The 19,512-nt window shown below is 40.4% G+C and overlaps 1 protein-coding gene across 1 annotated transcript in view; it reads right to left on the reverse strand.

The window, feature by feature from the left end:
- Positions 1 to 19,512, reverse strand: part of LOC122790388 (bile salt-activated lipase-like) — a 199,330-nt gene that overhangs the window by 168,194 nt on the left and 11,624 nt on the right. The gene's annotated exons all lie outside the window — the stretch shown is intronic.

The following is a 19,512-nucleotide window of genomic DNA, read 5'->3' on the forward strand; positions in this document are numbered from 1 at the left end:
AAACATAAAAAAAAAAAACTAGAAAATAGTAAATCTTAATAAGTAAAAACTTCTTTGGTGTATTTTCAATGTTTTAGCAAAAGATTATTTGTTTTTATGGCTTGGTTAAATACAGGACAGCTATGCTCAGAAACTGAAAAAAAATATTTTATCATATGTTTATTTTCTATATAAATCTAACATCTCTGAATCACTATAAATGACTATTATTTTATCATTTGTTTTACCCTAAAGTGCTCTGACAGGTCTGTCATAATGATGTTATTTTTTTCAGCAACAGGTTTTTCTTGCACAATATACTTTGTGTCATCACACTATGATACTTTGTTGCCATTTCTGTCTTCCAGGTTCTTCTGTCCATTCACACATAATGGGATTAACCAGAACTGTTGCTTTGTTTAAGAAGATCTGGATAGATTATCTGAGTATACGTAATTATATCAACCTATCTACACAGCTTCCTTTTGGAATCAGTAATTAAAAAACATGTTCTCCATTGGGGGAGGTGGGTCTGGCTCCGCATTCACTAAGTTATATATATACTAACTCCATAGCCACAAAACCATCAACAAAAGGGAAACACCCTAAAGGATGCCAGAGTCACTGCTATGTGATTTGGTAGAACTTGCAGTCAGTTACGAGTGCATTCAATAGTCTGTGACACTGAAAATAACTGTTGAGAAGCTGTGTATTCCATAAACTACTGAGAAACCCTATATGGATGGATGGATAGAGAGACAGATTAGATAGATAGATAGATAGATAGATAGATAGATAGATAGATAGATAGATAGATAGATAGATAGATAGATAGATAGATAGGGTTGTGATGTTGTGAGGTATTGCTAGTTGTATCAGGAGAAGTGAGACGGTGCATGTGTGACATATGCCAGCATGACTAGTTGAAGTTTTACAAATAATCTTATGTCATTTGACTGTCACATTAATTTGTACAGATGTTTGTATTAAAAATGTATTTGTAAAAGTTGCTTATGTTAAAAACATTGCAACAGAATCTTAACAGAGTTCTGAATGTGAACTGTGCCAGAGTCAGGTGACTAGATGTGATGTAATTCTATAGCTAGCTGAAGGATGGAACTCTGGCAGCACCAGTTTGTTTTTTTGTTTTTCTTTGGAATCTGATAAAGGATCTACGTCATTTATAACAGTTCAGTTGTTCAGTTGTTAGTTGTTGAGTCAGTTCAGTTAGTGTATGTATTATCTCATCTTGCCTTGTGGAAGTGAGCATCTCAGCAGTACATCTTGCCTTGTGATATTAAGTGAGTTAACTAGGGACAGTTTCTCTTTAGTTCAGTTTGGAAAGGTACAATGAGATTAGTTTAGCATTATTTCTTTTATTGCATCTGTGAGATTCTATCCAGCTGTGTTATTTTTATATTTCCTGTGACTGAAAACTGGTGTTTATTGTGACTAAATATTAATTATTTTCTTGTCTTCTATTATTATTATCCATTATTAAATAGTTTGTACCTTTTCATTGTGGCTGGTCTTTTAGTTAATACCTTTAATATCTTGAGAGTGCCTGTGCTTATTTCAGTGTCACTGTGACCATTCTGAAAAGCCTTACTGCTTCAATCACACTCTACTATTCATATTAGTATTATTTTGACACAGTATAATTAGTTCATAGGTTCATAGGTTCATACTAGGCTATCTGCCCTGGGGCAATTATAAGCCTAGCCCGATTCTGTATGGCTTACGCCACCCCTAGTAGCCCCTTGTAAGAGCCTTACAGTATCTGGCTGGTGGCAGCTACACTGTAATCTGGAGCATGGCCGGCTTTAGACACCAGCAAACCCTGCAGTCACTGGGAGCCCCCAACCATAGCCAGTTATCTTGATATTTTGTGACATGCCTGTCTGGTTATTACTTCTTTAATTTTCATCACAGTCAAACCTTAGAGGTGTACACAAAAGGTCATTATAGTTTGTGTTTGGGCTGAGGAGTGTGTGGTCATTATTTCTTTTACTTTTCTCACAGACCGCAGAGGTGTACAAAGAAGGGTTATCATTGCTTGTGTAGGGGCAGTATACTGTCTAGGAGCAACAAAATAGAATACATTACTGTAATAATTATTTTTTTCACTTTCCTCACAATCACCTTAACCATCTTAATCATAATTTACGTTCATCTTTTCATTGGATGAAAAAGTTGTATTAAAAAAAAACTTTAAAATGCAATTCAGAGCATACAGAAAGTTACAGTTTATTGAAAAAGCTGAAGAATAAGGCAAAATGTGAGAAAAGGAAGGAAAAATAATGTATGTGATGTGGAGAGCCCAAGATGGGGGGGGGGGGGAGTACTAGAGGTGTGTGTGTGGGGGGCTGAAACAGTACACCTAAGGCACCATTTCACCTAAGCCTAGCCCTGTACAGAGAGTTGTTGTAATGTATCATTGTAGGAACTACGAATGTCCCTTTGTGAGATGGACCAACACAGTGTGGTATATAGGCCTGTTGTAATCTAAGAGCACTGAAGCTACAGATCAGTCTGTGCGTACTACTCCCAAAACTTTGCAGCATGAACTAAAAGTTGCATTGTAGGGGTGGCAGTTACAGGGTGATACTTAGACTGGAAGTGCCTAGGGGGCACCTGACGACATTTGCTGGAAGCCCCCAAAATGTTAACACCGCCTCTGATCTGGAGAGAGGGGACACAGCTGGTAAATCTATGTCAGTCTTCCCCAGGTGTGTGTGTGTGTGTGTGTGTGTGTGTGTGTGTGTGTGTGTGTGTGTGTGTGTGAAATCAGATATTCAAGTGTGTGTGTGTCAGATACTTGGAACTGGGGCACCATGCTCCAATGTGATTCTTGTTTGGGATCTGGAGAAAAAGAGAGTCCAGTCCCAGATCTGGAGCACGTTCCCTGTATGCTCTTGAGGGAAACTGTGCTTGATGCAGAGAGCTGCATTTGAAATACTGTGTAAATCTATTCCTGTTATTAGTGGCCATCTCTCACTGGTGTCAGTGGTGAGTATGGAAGTGCCTTCACTACTGGCTCAGGGTAAAGAGGGGTCATCAAGAGAGTCATACGTAAATACTGGACTAATTGCACTGAAGGGCCATTTTAACCCTAGCCAGTAACCCGAGACCAGAATCAAACCCTGTATCATGTGTTTATTGGGTGAAGAACTTAACTATTATGCCAAACCTACTCCCAACCAAAATTGTAATCAGCAGGACTGTAATGGAGAATGGAAGATTTGAAGTGTATTTGTGTGTGTATAAATATATATATATATATATATATATATATATATATATATATATATATATATATACATATACACTCACACACATCTATGTGTCTTTCTACATCTATATGTAGCTATACATCTCTCTCTCTGTAGTATAGTTGTGTAAAATCTTACCATAACAGTAGATGTCCTTCTCTTCACTGTTGCAGTACTATAAACAGAAGGACTCTCCCAAACAGAGCAGCCCAACATTCAGCCAGCATACTAAAACCTAATGATTTTGTATGCACTGTACATCACACCTATGCTTCCCGCACAGAATATAGGGCATAAAACGGATGTACGGACGTAGCTACCCAGAATTCAATTTCCCCAAAGGAGAACACTCTGCATAGGACAAAGGAGTTCATGCACATCCAGAAGGAAAAAATGCAAAAGAAAAAGGGGAATCCTCAGGCAGGAGTGAATCCAAAACAAAAACCAAAACAAACAAGAAGGAGCAAATACTGCAACAGTGAAGAGAAGGACATCTACTTTTAAGGTAATATTTTATACAACTGTACTATGTCATTTCATATCACTGTTGCAGTATTCTAAACAGAAGGGAGAGTAAAAAAAAGCTCAAGAAACAGAATGGGAGGTGGAAGGCTGAGAAGAGTCCTCAACAGACCCATATAAAATGGTTCTAGCAAAATCTGCTCTGGCCCTAGGAAACCATATCCAACTTATAATGCTTAGTAAAGGTATGCACTAAAGACCAAGTAGCAGCTTCAAGGATGGAATTGGTGTCCAACCCCTTGAAGAAGGCACCAGAAGAGGTAACACCATAGTTGAATGAGCTCTAACAGAAACAGACAGAGATTTTCCATGAAAAGTATTAAAAAAAGAAATGGCCTTAGATATCCAAGAGGAGACTGTTTGTTTAGAACAGCCAAACTCAATGTCCTGGAATGAAAGGAAACAAAAAGCTGATCAGACATTTGAATGGCCTTTGTTTTATCCAAACACTACCTGAGCTGCCTGTGCAAATCCAAGGTATGCAAGACCCTCTCAGTAACAGACTGAGGAGAAGGGAAGAAGGACAGGAGTTGTACTGACTGACTGAAGAACAACTCATTGACCACCTTGGGCATAAAAGGAGGATTAGTATGAAGGGGCACCCTGTCCCTGTAAAAAAACAAAAAAGGAGGAATGGCCATAAGGGCCTGGAGCTCAGAAACCCTCCTAGCAGAAGTAAGAGCCGGCAACAAAATAGTCTTCCAGGTACAATGTGCAAAGAAGCAGAATCTGCAGGCTGAAAAGGAGCCCGAGTCAATTTTTCCAAAATAAAATTATGGTCCCAAGGAGAAGAAATAGATTTCTTTGGAGACCTAATATGCAGAATGCCTTTCAGACCACAAAATGAAAAGCCAAAGGATGATTCAAGGGCAGACAAGCAGAAATGGCTGACAATTTACACAAATAAGAGAGAACCATAGGGACCCTCACTGAACAAGGGTCCTGATTACAAACATGGCACCAGACAGAAAATCTTTTCCATTTGGACAAACAAGATTTTCTGGTTGAGGGTTCCCTTGCCTCTTGTAAAACCCTGAGCATGTCCTCAGAAAAGACATACCAGAAAGGGATGAAATCCCTATTACCCATAGTGTCAGTTGAAGAGTGGACACATGAGAATGGATGAGGGACCCCTTGTCCTGTGTGAGGAGAACCAACCAGTGAGATAACTCGGGATGATTGCCTCTGGCCAGATGCATTAAGAGGGGGGACCAGTGCTGTCTTGGCCAAAAGGGAGCCACTAGCAAGATTTATGGGGAGTCTGGATAATCTTTTGCAGGACTGTTGGAAGTAGAGGAAGAGGCGAAAAGCACAAAGAAACATCCCTTTCCAAGGAAAGGAAAGGGCTTCTGTCTTCCATTCCAGATAGCATGGCACTCTGGAAGAGAAGAGAGGAAGCTGCCTGTTCATAGGGGAGACAAAAGGTACTACTTGAGGAATATCACTACCCATGGACAATGTCCAGAAACATGTTTCTCTGAAGCATCCATTCATGAATCTGTGTTTTGGACCTGCTCAGACAGTCTATCACTAGATTGTGCTCTAAAGGAATGCATACTGCCTGAAGAGTGAACTGATAACTGAGAGCCACCTCCCAAGCCTGAAGAGCCATCCTGCAGAGGAGGTAAGAGTTTGTGCCTCCCTGCTTGTTGACATACCACATCACTGCAGTGTTGTCTGTGTATATCTCCAGGGGCCTGGACAGAACATGGGGTGAAAATCTTGAAGGCCCAGAATCACAGCACTCATCTCTTTGATGTTGATATGGTCTAACTTCTTATGGGGAGCCAGAGACCCTGAACTTTCAGGTAACCAAAACAAGCACCCCACAACATATCTGAGGCATTGGTGAACAGTTCTTGAGAAGGGACTGGAGGCTGAAAGGGCAGGCCTGGGTTGAGAGCAAAGTGTTGAATCCACCACAAAAATTCTTTCTTTAGACATGGAAGGAGAGGTACATTGAAATCCAGAGGGAGACAACGCTGCAGCCAAACTGACTTCAGATGCCAATGAAGCTTCCACATATCCAGCCTGGCAAGAGGAAGAATTGGAATAGAAGAGGTCATGAATCCCAAGGCCTGAAGACACTCCCTGGCTGGCATGGCAGTGAGAGGCAGTAGAGATTGAAAGAAGATGATCAATGACAACACTTTTGGAGATGAAAGAGAGGCTAACATTGGCACTGTTTGAATTCTGCTGAACCTCAGACTTCAAAGAAGAGAGAGATAGTAAACTTTAGTTCCTGTAATAGATGGCTGGAAGAAGGTGCCTAAAGCAACAGGTCATCTAGATAAGGAGAAATCTGAATGTCTTGGAGCCTGAAGAAAGCAACCACAGGAGCTATGCATTTTGTGAATACCCTTGGGGCAGTATGGAGGTCAAGGAGCATAGGAGAGAACTGAAATTAAAAGGAAGAGACAGAGAAACATAAACACTTCCTGAAAAGAGGGTGAATAGGGATACGAAGGTAAGGATCTTTCAAATCCAAAGACGCCAGAAAAGCCTGGGGTGGTAAAAGAGGAAACAAGGTTTGAAGGGTAGTAGTCTGAAAAGAAGGGACCTTGAGAAAGGTAATGAGCAGGCAGAGATCCAGAATATGTCACCAAGTGCCCTCCTTCTGAGGAACCAAAAACATCCTGGAATAAAAATCCTTTCCCACTTGGGACGGGAAGACAGGTTGAATGGTTCCTTGGTTCACCAGGGACCCTAAAACCTCCATGAAATGAGGAAGTTACTCTAGAGAAGGTTGAGAAATTCTTGAAAAAGGAGGGAGAGACTTCCATACCAAGAAGTGGCCCTGACGGATGGTAGAAAGAACCCTAGAGTCTGAAGTGATGAGAAGCCAAATGGACAAAGGAACCTGTTCTAAGGGGGGGTAAATTGTCAAAGAGAATCAGGCTTAACAGATAAAGGAGGCTTTTGGGCCAGAGAAATCTGAGAAGCCTTAGCAGAGGAGGGTCTGCCTACCATCCTTCCTGCTCTTGGAGGCCTGGTGGGGTTGCATGCAAACAAAAGTAGATCTAGAAGGTTAATTCTTCTGGAACTTGAGGATAGGAGTAATAAAAATATGTCTGCCTTAATGTCTTTGGGTAGAGACTGGAGATAAAGCCAAGAATAATGCCTCATGACAGACCCAAAAGCCACAGCCCTGGAACAGCATCAGCAGCATCATAGCTACACTTAATAGAGTGGTGAGCCACTTGAGATGCAGAACCTAAGACACATAAGGCAGAGGATTTGCCTTCAGAATCAGGGAGGTCAGAAATAACCTGACAAGTCTGAGCACTCAAGGCCAGAGCATACCTTGTCATGTGGGTCTGGTAATTAACAGCCCCAAAGGCCAAAGTAGAAGCAGTGTAAAGTTTCTCACCAATTCTCTCCATTGCTCTACTATCCTTATCAAAAGCAAAAGTTTGGAAAAGGGCAGAAGCTTAGAAGGTTGCCAGAAGAGGCTGATACCACAGCAAGATCAGCAGAAGTACATTTAAATAAATATTGACAATCCTCAGGAACCTTATACACTCTGTCAGGTTTCTTAGTAGAAGGAGGATGAGAATCAGGAGACTTGGAAGCAGCAATGAAAGTATCTAACAAGGTAGCCAACACAGGAGGAACTGCTGATGGTTTAGGAGTATCCACCTAAAGCAACTCATAATATCTTCTCTGAATATCCAACATTTGAGAAGACTCCCACTTAAAGTATTCTGTCATCTTAGCAATAGTGCCCCAAAGGATAATTCCTCAAAAGGAGACTCAGTGCTAATACACTCCTCTTCCTCAGACCCATACACCAAATGTGAAGACATCTGTGAAGAATAGGGCAAGAACTTCTCATCAGACTCTGAATCCTCATCCGAGGAATCCAGTTCCTTAAGCCATTTGTAAGAGGCAGAGGTTCAAGGAGGAGCTGGTACCAAAACCCCTTGAAGAGGCTTCAGGACCATCAAGGCAGAAAACAAGCCTTGAGTAAACTCTTGCCATTCCCTTTGAGGATCCTTGGGATGGACTGAAACATGCTTCAGATTTTGTCTTTTCTTAGAAGGGATATCAGCCCTAACAAATACCAGAGGCTCTGACCCTTGGTGAGATTCAGTAAGAGAAATTGGAACCTCCTCCTCAACCAATATCTGCATAATCTCTCTAGGACCCTCTGAGATAATTAACCACAGTTCTCCCTTGATGTCTGAAGCAGATGCATACAAAACCTCAAAAGACATGAAATAATTGATCCATGACAGCATCAGACGGGGTCACAGCAGAGAAACCTGATGTAGATCCAGAACAACCTACAGATCTATTACCCACTTCTAGAGGGATGTCCAGTGGAGGCTGGACAGTTAAAGAATCTGGCTGAGACTTCTTGGCCTTCTTCTTACCTAGTGGGAGTATCAGGTTTCTATCAGATGACCGAAGACACATAATATCACATGTGTCTTGGTCAAACTTGAAACAACAAAAACACAAAATAATGAAGCAGCTTTTAAGCAAGTTCTTTCCCAGGGCAAGAATTTGCTTGGCCGCTACCATTACTTTGCCATTTGCGGCACTGTAGTGTGATCTCGGACTTGGTATATTTAAGTAGGAGGGTCCCCCCACATTATGTATTATTTCAATTTTTTTTCTTTTTTTTTTTTTTTTTTTTTTTGGACAGCGATTTTCGAGATTGTAAGCTTTCGCTTACATGGGTTCGATTATTCATCGTTCGCTTTTTTAAGCATTCGATGATATAATAACTACAACAATCCTCCCTCAAAGGAACCACAAAAATTTTGGACTAGTATTAACAAACTTCTTTACCCAGGTGAAACTATTACCCCAACCCTCTAGGCTCTAGCCCTGAAAATCTAACATAAACAGCTAATGCCTTCAATTCTTTCTTCACTAACACTATCCAAACTCTTGCTAGCCATCTATCCCTCGATACCTCCAACTCCCACTACCAAGCCACCCCCATTATTTAATTTAGAACCAGTGCCCACATCCTATATCTGCTCCCTTCTCCAAAAGCTAAAACCGACTACCCCCTCAGCTGATAAATTCCCAGCTGAATTCCTGCACAAAGGAGCTAAAGCTATAGCTTATCCCATCTCCATACTGATAAATCATAAAGGAAGGTACTATCCCATCTATCTGGAAAATTTCTCATATCATCCCACTACATAAAGGTGGGAACTCCAATGACTTTTACAATTTTCGTCCCATAGCTCTACTCTCCCCACTTGCAAAAATAATGGAAAAGTGCATCCACAAACAACTACTTAACCACCTTCTCCATCACAACCTACTGACTAAATGTCAACATGGATTCAGACCTTTCCACAGTACCACCACTGCCCTGCTATCCTTCACAAACTGTATCAATGAAAACCGTAACAAAAATATTCTTTCCTCTGCAGTCTTTGTCGATTTATCTAAAGCTTTTGACATGGTTAATCACCAAATCCTTCTACATATACTGAGGTCCCTTTCACTTGACCCTCTATCTATGAATTGGTTCATATCTTACCTTGAAAACCGACAGCAGGCTGTACTCTGGCAAAATAAACTATCTAATCACCTTCCTATCTCACTAGGTGTTCCACAGGGCTCCATATTAGGCACTCTCTTGTTTTCCATTTATATCAATGACCTCCATTTAGGCATTCCACACTCCACTTGCATTCAATATGTAGACGACTCTACTATAATCTGTTCAGCCACTTCCCAGGCCGAACTTCAGTCTCTTACACAAAAAGCTTTCAATACTGTAGAACTTTGGTTCTCTAACTGCTGCCTCCTACTAAACCCCCAAAAAACTAAACTATTACTCTTCACACCAACCCAAAAGTCCACCCCTCTACATTTCACTCTCACATCCGATAATATTACTCTTATTTCTCCTGACCCAACCACTAAACTCTTAGGAATTACAATTGACAATTATCTCAACTTTGATACTCACATAAATACCACAATAAAATTAATTAACAGAAAACTAGGATCCCTCTACAGAATCAAACCCTTTCTTACACCAGTAGCTAGGACTGCTATAGCCAGAACTCACTTAATTTCAACCCTACTCTATGCCTCTCCTATATACACCAACCTCTCTAAAAATAACCTTAACAAACTAGCTATATCCTATAATAATATTGCCAGATTTGCTACAGGCTCTCCTTTCAGAACTCATCACTGTCTGAATCTAAAACAACTAGGCTGGTTAGAATTTCTTAATCAGATTCAATTCCACCAACTTACTATAACCCATAAGACCCTTTGTCAACCCGGCAACACTCCTATACTCTCTAGCCTCATTAAACCATATAATAATCTCAAGAATCTACGCTCCTCAAACAAAATGCTGATGAACAGTACCAAATCAAAACACTCAGCAGGTGACTCCTTGTTCTCTAACTCTTGTCGGAAAAGTATGAATCAACTACCGCCTGATCTCACATCTCAGACCTCACTCCCACTTTTTAAAATAAATCTAAAACTATTTCTCAATAACAACTGGTTATGCTCCTGTTCCATCCCTGAGTAACATTTTTTCTTGACTCTAATTTTCAACCTACATCTACTACAACCTTCCTATAATGCTTCTATATACTAAGTTTTGCATATAAATTCAATGTTTACAAGTATATTATACCTTCTTTAGTATACTACCCTTAAAAATTTTTGATTATGCTATAGTTACTAAGAGTAGTTCATCTTCTGTTAAAAAAAATAAAATCAATACATTTTTAATCAATTATTTGGTATAATGTTTTGATGTAACAATTACTGCTGTTTACATTGTTTTTCTTATATCCTCTATTAATTTTGTATGTTTTCCTGGAGCTTTTCTCCCCGGGCATCTACTGAAAATGGACATGCATCCAGTTGCACTAGCCTGGTCAACAAATGTAAAATAAATAAATAAATAAATATAGACCTGGAGTATCTAGGAGTTAAAGAATTCTTCCATGGTACCCTGGGCTAAGTGTTTGAACCATTGGTTTTCAAAGATAAGTGACCAGGGAAGACAAATGGCTGACAAATGAGTGTCTTAGGCACAAATACCTTACATATACTACAGGAGGTATGGTCATAGGAAGTGCCAAAATAAAAAAAGAAACTGTTTGTGATGATCCTTATGGAGAATCTGCCTCCCACACTGAAATTTTCCCTTCTTGGGTGACATAAACTCTAGGTAAGCAAAATAAATACAAGACCAAGAAAAAAAAACAACCCCAAGGGGCAGCTAGGTATTCAACACAACAACAAGGTGTTCAGACCAACTAGCAATAATGGCATTTGAGTTGATGGCAAAGAAGTTCAGGGTAGCTGCGTCTATACATCCCTTGTATGCCCTACATTCTATGTGGGGAGCATAAGTGTGATGTATGGCACACACAAGATCATTAGGCTTTTGTATACTGGCTGAGCACTGGGTAGAAGATCCCTTCTGTTTAGAATACAGCAACAGTGATATGTGAGGACATCTAGCTGTGTGTGCGTGTGTGTGTGTGTGTGTGTGTGTGTGTGTGTGTGTGTGTGTGTGTGTGTGTGTGTGTGTGTGTGTATCTCTCTGTCTCTCTCTCTCTATGGATATATATATATATATATATATATATATATATATATATATATATACATATATATATATTGGTTTACTATCAAAATATCGATATTCAGAACACTTCAATAGAACAAAATTACGTCACACTTCCAGCATACTAATTAGCTTATAATGTCGAATCTGTTGATTGAATTTAACAGATTCTACATTAATGTTGAAAATCGGCCACGATGGCAATGTAGGTGCAAACGTAATGAAACACCTACAATGTCAATCAGGTTTTAGCAGGGGGGCAAGACCCCCTGCACCCCCTTGTGGGGGCTACACCTAACACACCTCCTGCATATTAAATATTCTAACTCTGAGATTGCACTACAGTGAGGAAAGGGATACAGTTCCCTTTCCGCACTGTACCGCGACTCTACTCACAACATCGAGTTACTATGGGTTTGGCGTCTTTTCAGGCTTGTTGGCTGTTGGTGAAGCACCCACCAAGAGGAGAAAATGCTGAGAGAAGAAAGGAGCCACTTTTGAGATTTTAAGTATTTTTCCTCTGTTTATTTGCTAAGTTTTTCTGAATAGCTGCCTATATTGAGCATTTTCTGGCTTGTTAAACTTGATTTCTGCATTAGTAACTGTTTTTAGAGCACAACCTAGAGCTGTTTACTGAATTTCCTGTTTGCACTTATTTTTAAAATCGTTTTTTCCTCAAAACTTGCATTTTATCTGTCTTTGGCCTAGCACTCTTGTGTGGGGTCATTTACTGCACTGTTATAACTTGTTGATACTTGTGAACCTCTGCTACCTCTGAAAAAAACAAAAATAACAAAAAATCTTGCTTTTTTCCCACTTTTCTGAGATTTAAAAAAGTTCAGTTACAGGCTTGCTGTTCTTGAACTGTTTGTAAGTTTCTGTCAGGCCATTTTTTGCTTGGGCTAAAGGGAAGTCTCTCTGTTGATCAGTGGCAGTGAAAAACATTGAGCAGCCTGCCTGCCCCTGTGGGAGTGGTTACTGACTTGAAACTGTAGTTTTATTGGCCATTTTGGGTCAATTCCAAAACTCCTTCATCTTCCTCTCTTAAAATCCTCTTAACAGCGGGCAGAGCCGCTAATTGGGTTTAAACTATTCCTGGCTCCACAAAGTCTGCTCTTCACTTTTTCCCTTAGAACTGCTCTACCTCTCAATTTAAACACCATATTCTCATTCTAAGGTCCTTCACTGGTCCAATTAAGTAATCCTACAAGTTAGCACTATTAAACCATAAGCACTACTTACTCTTATACTCTCTACGATTATCCTGTCCTCTATTGGTCCGCCTTAAATTCAGTTTCCCTATATTACTCTAGCATGTCCAAAGGTCAGTCAATGGTTTCCTCTCCAGTCCAGCTGGTGAATCTGGGAATTTTGAGGCAATGTTACAACTGTCTCATGTACACGGACAACCCTCTCCTCCTCCAAACAGGTTCAAATATATGTGAGAGATACAACTATTTAGCCAAACTGGAGGCTGAGCTCTCTCATCTCAAAACTGGTGTAACCAGTCAGGAGGAGAAGGTAACCTCACACAACACAATTCCAGTATCACATAGTCCCACCACATCAGCGAACCAAACACATAAATACACAAAAACATACTCGGAGGCTCTAAATAAAAATCTACCTAAGCAACAGAGACCTCCAAAGCAGACATTCAAGCAAACGCTACCTCAAAACAAAACACGCACAACACATAGCCCACAAAGTCAGTGTGCCAAGCAGCCACAGCCCCAAGGCTGAATAACACACCTGATACTCTTGTAATAGGTGACTCTATTGTCAGACACACTGACGCCCCGCTCACCAGGCTGAATAAAGAGAAGGTCACGGTGAGCTGCCTGTCAGGTGCTAGGATCCGCCACATAACGCAAGCACTCAGGTCACTCCAAAGCAAATACAAATATGACTCAGTCATTGTACATGCTGGTGTGAATGACCTGAGACGTACCTCCCTGGACTACATGAAAAGAGACATAGAGGAGCTCTCTGATCATGTAGCCCAGGCTGGTATGACCCTGACCTTGAGCAGCATCTTACCCTCACCTAGAATGATGCCACAGTACAAAGACAAAATGATCGATTTTAACAATTGGCTAAAATGTTGGTGTCATTCAAAGGGGATCCAGTGTCTGTCAGCCTGGGATGACATGCTCGACAAGCCACCTTGCACCTGTCACCACTGGGCTTTCGGATATTGGCAAAGGCTCTTGCCACCCCCATAGTGCCTTTTTAGGCAAGGCTCAAAAGTCAAACCCACCCCCATAGACAGCACAAGGAACAAGAAACTAAGGGTAATGCTGCTAAACGCCAGAAGTCTTAACCTCAAGATGCACGCACTCAAAGCTCTCCTCAGTATGGAGAACATCGATATCTGTGCAGTGACAGAAACCTGGTTAAAGGCTCCAGAGAGCACCCCAGCACTACCAGGCTATACCTCATATCATGCTTTTTGGCCCCAAAACCCGGACCGAACCACAAAAGGAGGGGAGTTTCCATATTTATCAAGGATATCCACACCTCCAAGTTAGTGGCATTGCAGTATCGGAGACCATCCATGTGCAACTAACAGTGGGCAAGACTGCTTTTCAGTTTATAGCATCCTACAGACCACCCTCTCAAAGTCAGGAATCCCACTCGGCTTTCCTGAAAACATTGGAGAACATGAAGATCTCTCCGAACACCATTATATTGGGCGACTTCAACTACCCAAACATTGACTGGGAGCACTACTCAAGCCCCAGCACCTTAGCCCAAAGGTTCCTGGAAATTATAAACTCAAATGCTATGGAACAACTAGTCACCATTCCCACAAGAGGGGACAACATACTAGACCTGATCATTACCAACATGGGGACTCTATGCTCCACACCAGAAGTATATCACTCATTGGTAAGATCAGACCATAAATTAATTTCACTGGATGTCCACATCCCGACCCCACCCCCAGCCCAGAAAACCACAGTGAAAAACTTCTCAAAAGCGAACTTCTCACTTCTCAAAACCGAAGTGGAATCCTTCAAGGCCCCAGGGCCAGTGGAAACTATGGCCCAAACTGCAGAATCCTATATAAACGCATTCTATGGACATCTCCAGGAATGCACGGATCATGCTATCCCAAACAAAACCAAGACCCAATCATCCAAAGGCAGGCGTCCAGTCTGGTGGACCCCTGCCATAAATAAACTGTACAACAGAAGGAGGAAGCTACTACATGATAGAGCAAAATCCCTACTAGGTAAGGCATCTCTGATCAGTACTAGCAAAAAATTACAATCCTTCATAAAATACTCCAAGGCCAGCTTCGAGAGAAAAATTGCACAGGACACCAAAGACAATCATAAGGCTTTTTTCAGTTATGTTAGAAACCTGGGATGCAAATCCCAGACTTGTTCTGAGTTGATTCTAAACGACAAAAAATACACTGAACCCACAGACATCACCAGTATCCTGGCAGACAGGTTCAGTGCAAACTTCTCCACCCCCTCCCCCCCAAAAGAGCAAGTATCTATCCCGGCAGAGGGCTGCCTCCCAAACATCTCTGATGCTCAGGTGAAGGCTGCCCTCTCCAAAGCAAAAAACACTGCTTCCATGGGACCAGATGGCATCCCAGGTCCTACATGAACTCCAAGAGGAACTAATCCCTCAAATAAAACAGCTATACAATCTCAGCCTCACTACAGGATATGTGCCCACAGAATGGCGTACAGCAACACTGGTCCCACTCCACAAAGGTGGAGCCTCTACGGACCCTGGAAACTATCGCCCCATAAGCCTGACTAGCTTAGTCTGCAAGGCTATAGAGAGAATCATCATGGAGCTCATAAACAAAGACATTGGGGACCTACAGACACTAGATCCTACCCAGTTCGGCTTTGTCAAGGGCAGATCCTGCCTTTTGAACCTGGTTGACTTCTTCGAAATAGTCACCAAAGCCATAGATGAAGGGAAGGTAGTCCACACAGCCTATCTGGACCTTGCAAAGGCATTTGACACAATACCCCACTGGCATCATAGATAAGCTATCCAGCTTAAATATAAACCCCTATGTCACAAGATGGGTCGCAAACTGGCTCAAAGACAGAACCCACAGAGTGAGAGTTGCTGGAGCCGTCACAAGTGGCGTCCCACAGGGTTCTGTCCTGGGACCACTCTTGTTCGGTATATACTTTTCCGAGGTACAGGCAAACGTGGGAGGACTATGGCTCACCAAGTTCGCAGATGACTGAAAACTGGGCACCATAATCAACTCTCCAGCTGACACAAACATCCTTCAAAAAGGTCTCACAGAGACAGATAACTGGTGCCAGCACCATGGTTTAAAGCTAAATGCCAAAAAATGTATAGTCATACCCTTTGGCAAAAACAATGTGCCCATAAATTACCACATACGCGGAAACCCATTAAGTACAGAGAAAGTTATTAGGGACCTGGGGACCCAAGTTGATAGCAGTCTCTCCTTTGAAAACCACATTGCCAAAGTGGTTAGAAAGACCTTCTACATAGCCCACCTCATCACGAAGGGTTTCACATCTAGCTCAAGAGAGGTAATCGTTTATTCATCCCTCATCAGGCCCATCATAGAATACAATGCCCCTTTGGGATGTACACACCTGCAGCAATTAGAAAGACCCCAAAAGTATCTCACCAAGAGGATCAAGGGTCTCAATCAGATGCCATATGCTGCTCGGTTAAAAAAACTCCAGCTTTACTATGCCTGACATACATCAAATCCAGAATTAATGGACATGCTCTACTCAGTAAATCTAAATCCCTTAGAGCCACACCGAGGGACTTGAACAGCACAGAAATAAATAGAACCTGCTGGAGGGACAGGTTCATAACCCAGAGGCTCCCTTCACTCTGAAATAGAATTCCAGTTCATGTGAGGCAGAGCACCTCACTGAATCTCTTCAAGAAGAATCTCGATAGGTGGATGGGGGATCGTAGGTTTGTCCCAGGGATTACTCCCGTGTCACTATTAGACAAAGGCACAGTAAACTAAACCTTAAAAAGGGCACAGTATACTCAAATCATACAGAATCGGGCTAGGCTTATAATTGCCCCAGGGCAGATAGCCTAGTATGAGCCTATGAACCTATCATCGAATGCACACTTGCATTCGCTGATATGTAATCTCGATCTCCTAGCATTAGGCAACATGGAAAGTCAACTTACTAACGTTCGACTTTCCGCATTCCCTGAACCAAGTTTTAATATTTTGCTAGTAAACTATATATATATATATATATATATATATATATATATATATATATATATATATACATGCACACACATATATACAATGGATATAAAACATTTACACACCCCTGTTAAAATGCCAGGTTTTTGTGACAGAAAAAAATGAGACCACAATAAATCATTTCAAAACTTTACCCACCTTTAAAGTGACCTATAACCTGTACAATTCAATTGAAAAACAAACAAATCTGTTAGGGGAAAAATATAAAAAGTACAATAAGCTGGTTGCATAACCATGAACACCCTTAACTTATACTTTTTTGAAGCACCTTTTGATTTAATTACAGCATTCAGTCTTCTTGGGTAGGAGTCTATCAGCATGGCATATCTTGACATGACAATATTTGCCCACTCCTCCTTGCAAAAGCACTCCAAATCTTTCAGACTGCGAGGGCATCTCTTGTGCAAAGCCCTCTTCAGGTCACCCCACAGATTTTCTATGGGATTTAGGTCTGGGCTCTGGCTGGGCCATTCCAAAACTTTAATTTTTTTTTCTGGTGAAGCCATTCTTTTGTTGATTTAGATGTATGCGTGGGGTCATTATCATGTTGAAAGATGAAATTCCTCTTCATCTTTGGCTTTATAGCAGACGCCTGAAGGTTTTGAGCCAAAAGCGACTAGTATTTGGAACTGTTCATAATTCCCTCCACCTTGCTAAAGCCCCAGTTCCAGCTGAAGAAAAGCAACCCCAAAGGATGATACTACCACCACAATGCTTCACCGTGGGGGTGGTGTTCTTTTGGTGATGTGAAGTATTGTTTTTGTGCCAAACGTACTTTTTGCAATTGTGGCCAAAAAAGTCAACCTTGGTTTCATCAGACCATAACACATTTCCCACATGCTTTTGGGAAACTACGTATTGTTTTGCAAATTTTAGCTGGGCCAGGATGTTTTTCTGTGAAAGAAAAGGCTTCCTTCTTGCAACCCTACCCCATAGCGCAGACATATGGAGAATATGGGGAGATTGCTGTCACATGTAGTACACAACCAGTACTTTCCAGAAATTCCTGCAGCTCCTTCAATGTTGCTGTAGGTCTCTTGGCAGCCTCCCTGACCAGTTTTCATCTTGTCTTTTCATCAATTTTGGAGGGATGTCCAGTTCTTTCAAATGTCACTGTTGTCCCATATTTTCTCCACTTTTTGATGACTGTCTTCACTGTGTTCCATGGTAAAGCCAATGCTGTGGAAATTTGTTTGTACCCTCAACAATGAGATCCCTTTGATGCTTTGTAAGTTCTCCGTGAACCATGGCTTTTACTGTAGCAGGCAACTGAGTAAATCTTAGGAAAATCCTACTCGGACAGCTGAACTTTATTTGGGGTTAATCAAAGTCTCTTTAATTGACGACAGGTGTGTACCCAAGAAGACTGAATGCTGCAATTAAATCAAAAGGTGCTTCGACAAAGTATTAGATTAAGGGTGTGCACACTTATCCAACCAGCTTATTGTAGGTTTTTATTTTTTATATTTTTCCCCTAACAGATTTGTTTGTTTTTCAATTGAATTGCACAGGTTATAGGTCACATTAAAGGTGGGAAAAGTTTTGAAATGATTTATTGTGGTCTCATTTTTATATCACAAAAACCTGGCATTTTAACAGGGGTGTGTAAACTTTTTATATCATATATATATATATATATATATATATATATATATATATATGTATATGTGTGTGTGTGTGTGTGTGTGTGTGTGTGCGTGTATATAAATATATATATATATATTTATATATAAATCTATGTGTATATATAGATATATAGATATATATATATATATATATATATATATATATATATATATATATACATATATATATATATATATATATATATATATATATATATATATATATATACACACATACACACATACCAAGTTTTCTTTCAAATTAAGTTTAGTACTTCTAAATATCTGTAAAAAATACAGACGTGTTTTGACTTTGGTTTTGACTGTTTGCTACTCTTCATCATAAAATACTACTTTTTTAAGTTTCAGATTTATATGAGATTTACTTCTGTTCCTGTACTTTTGGTGGCTTTCAGTGTTCAGTGCCTGTAACTTACTACTTTTTCTTTCTAAAGTGGCCAAATTTCATTCTTTTGGTATGCCTGGATTGTAGGCGTAGTTTTCTCATCTCCCTTCCCCCTAAACACCTCTCCTTCATATCTGTCAAAGTGGCAAATTTGAGCTGTTTTCTGCTGTGATTGATAGCTCAAAGATACTGTTCTGTTGTTCTGTAATTATCCCTGTTTGACTTTTAAGTAATCACTGAAAAGCAAGAAATGGTTATTGAAGCTGACTGACTAAAAGAAAGCAGGGTGTATGTGAAAACAGACGTAAAGTCAATGCATTGACAGGAGTTTATGGGCCATGATGTAATATTTTAAAGCCAAACACTGTACTGTGGGGGTACCTGGAGATAGACTAAAAAAATCAAATTGCTGGACCCCATGTGGGCAGACTCTGGAATTATATTTAAAAAAGAAAAAAGTATATAGAGTCCAAAAGTAGTGTTAAAGTGTAAGAAACATCAAGGCTTGATAAAATAAACATTTTTTTCAGTCTGTGTGTGCAGTTCTCCTTTAAAAGTATTTTTGAATGTGCAAATTAAAACCATACAAAGATGATAGGTTAAAAGATCATTAATAAGGGAAGACTGGAGAAGATAAAAGATAGAAAAGTAATGTTTTGTATGTGAAGAAAGGAAGAGAAAGAAGTTAGTGTGATTAATTCTATTAGTCAGTGTAGCTGATGTATGGAGTGCAGGTAAGATTCAGATTCTTGAATATAGATAGTGTGTGTGCATACAGGACTAAAGCACAGCAAACACACAAATGGAAATGAAAACTCATCCTAATACATGGTTGTAGAAGAGAATGTTGCATCCTGGGAAAGTTAGTA

This window comes from Protopterus annectens, chromosome 16.part0 (assembly GCF_019279795.1).
Source record: "Protopterus annectens isolate FY-2018-M chromosome 16.part0, PAN1.0, whole genome shotgun sequence".
NCBI classification, from domain to species: domain Eukaryota; kingdom Metazoa; phylum Chordata; order Ceratodontiformes; family Protopteridae; genus Protopterus; species Protopterus annectens.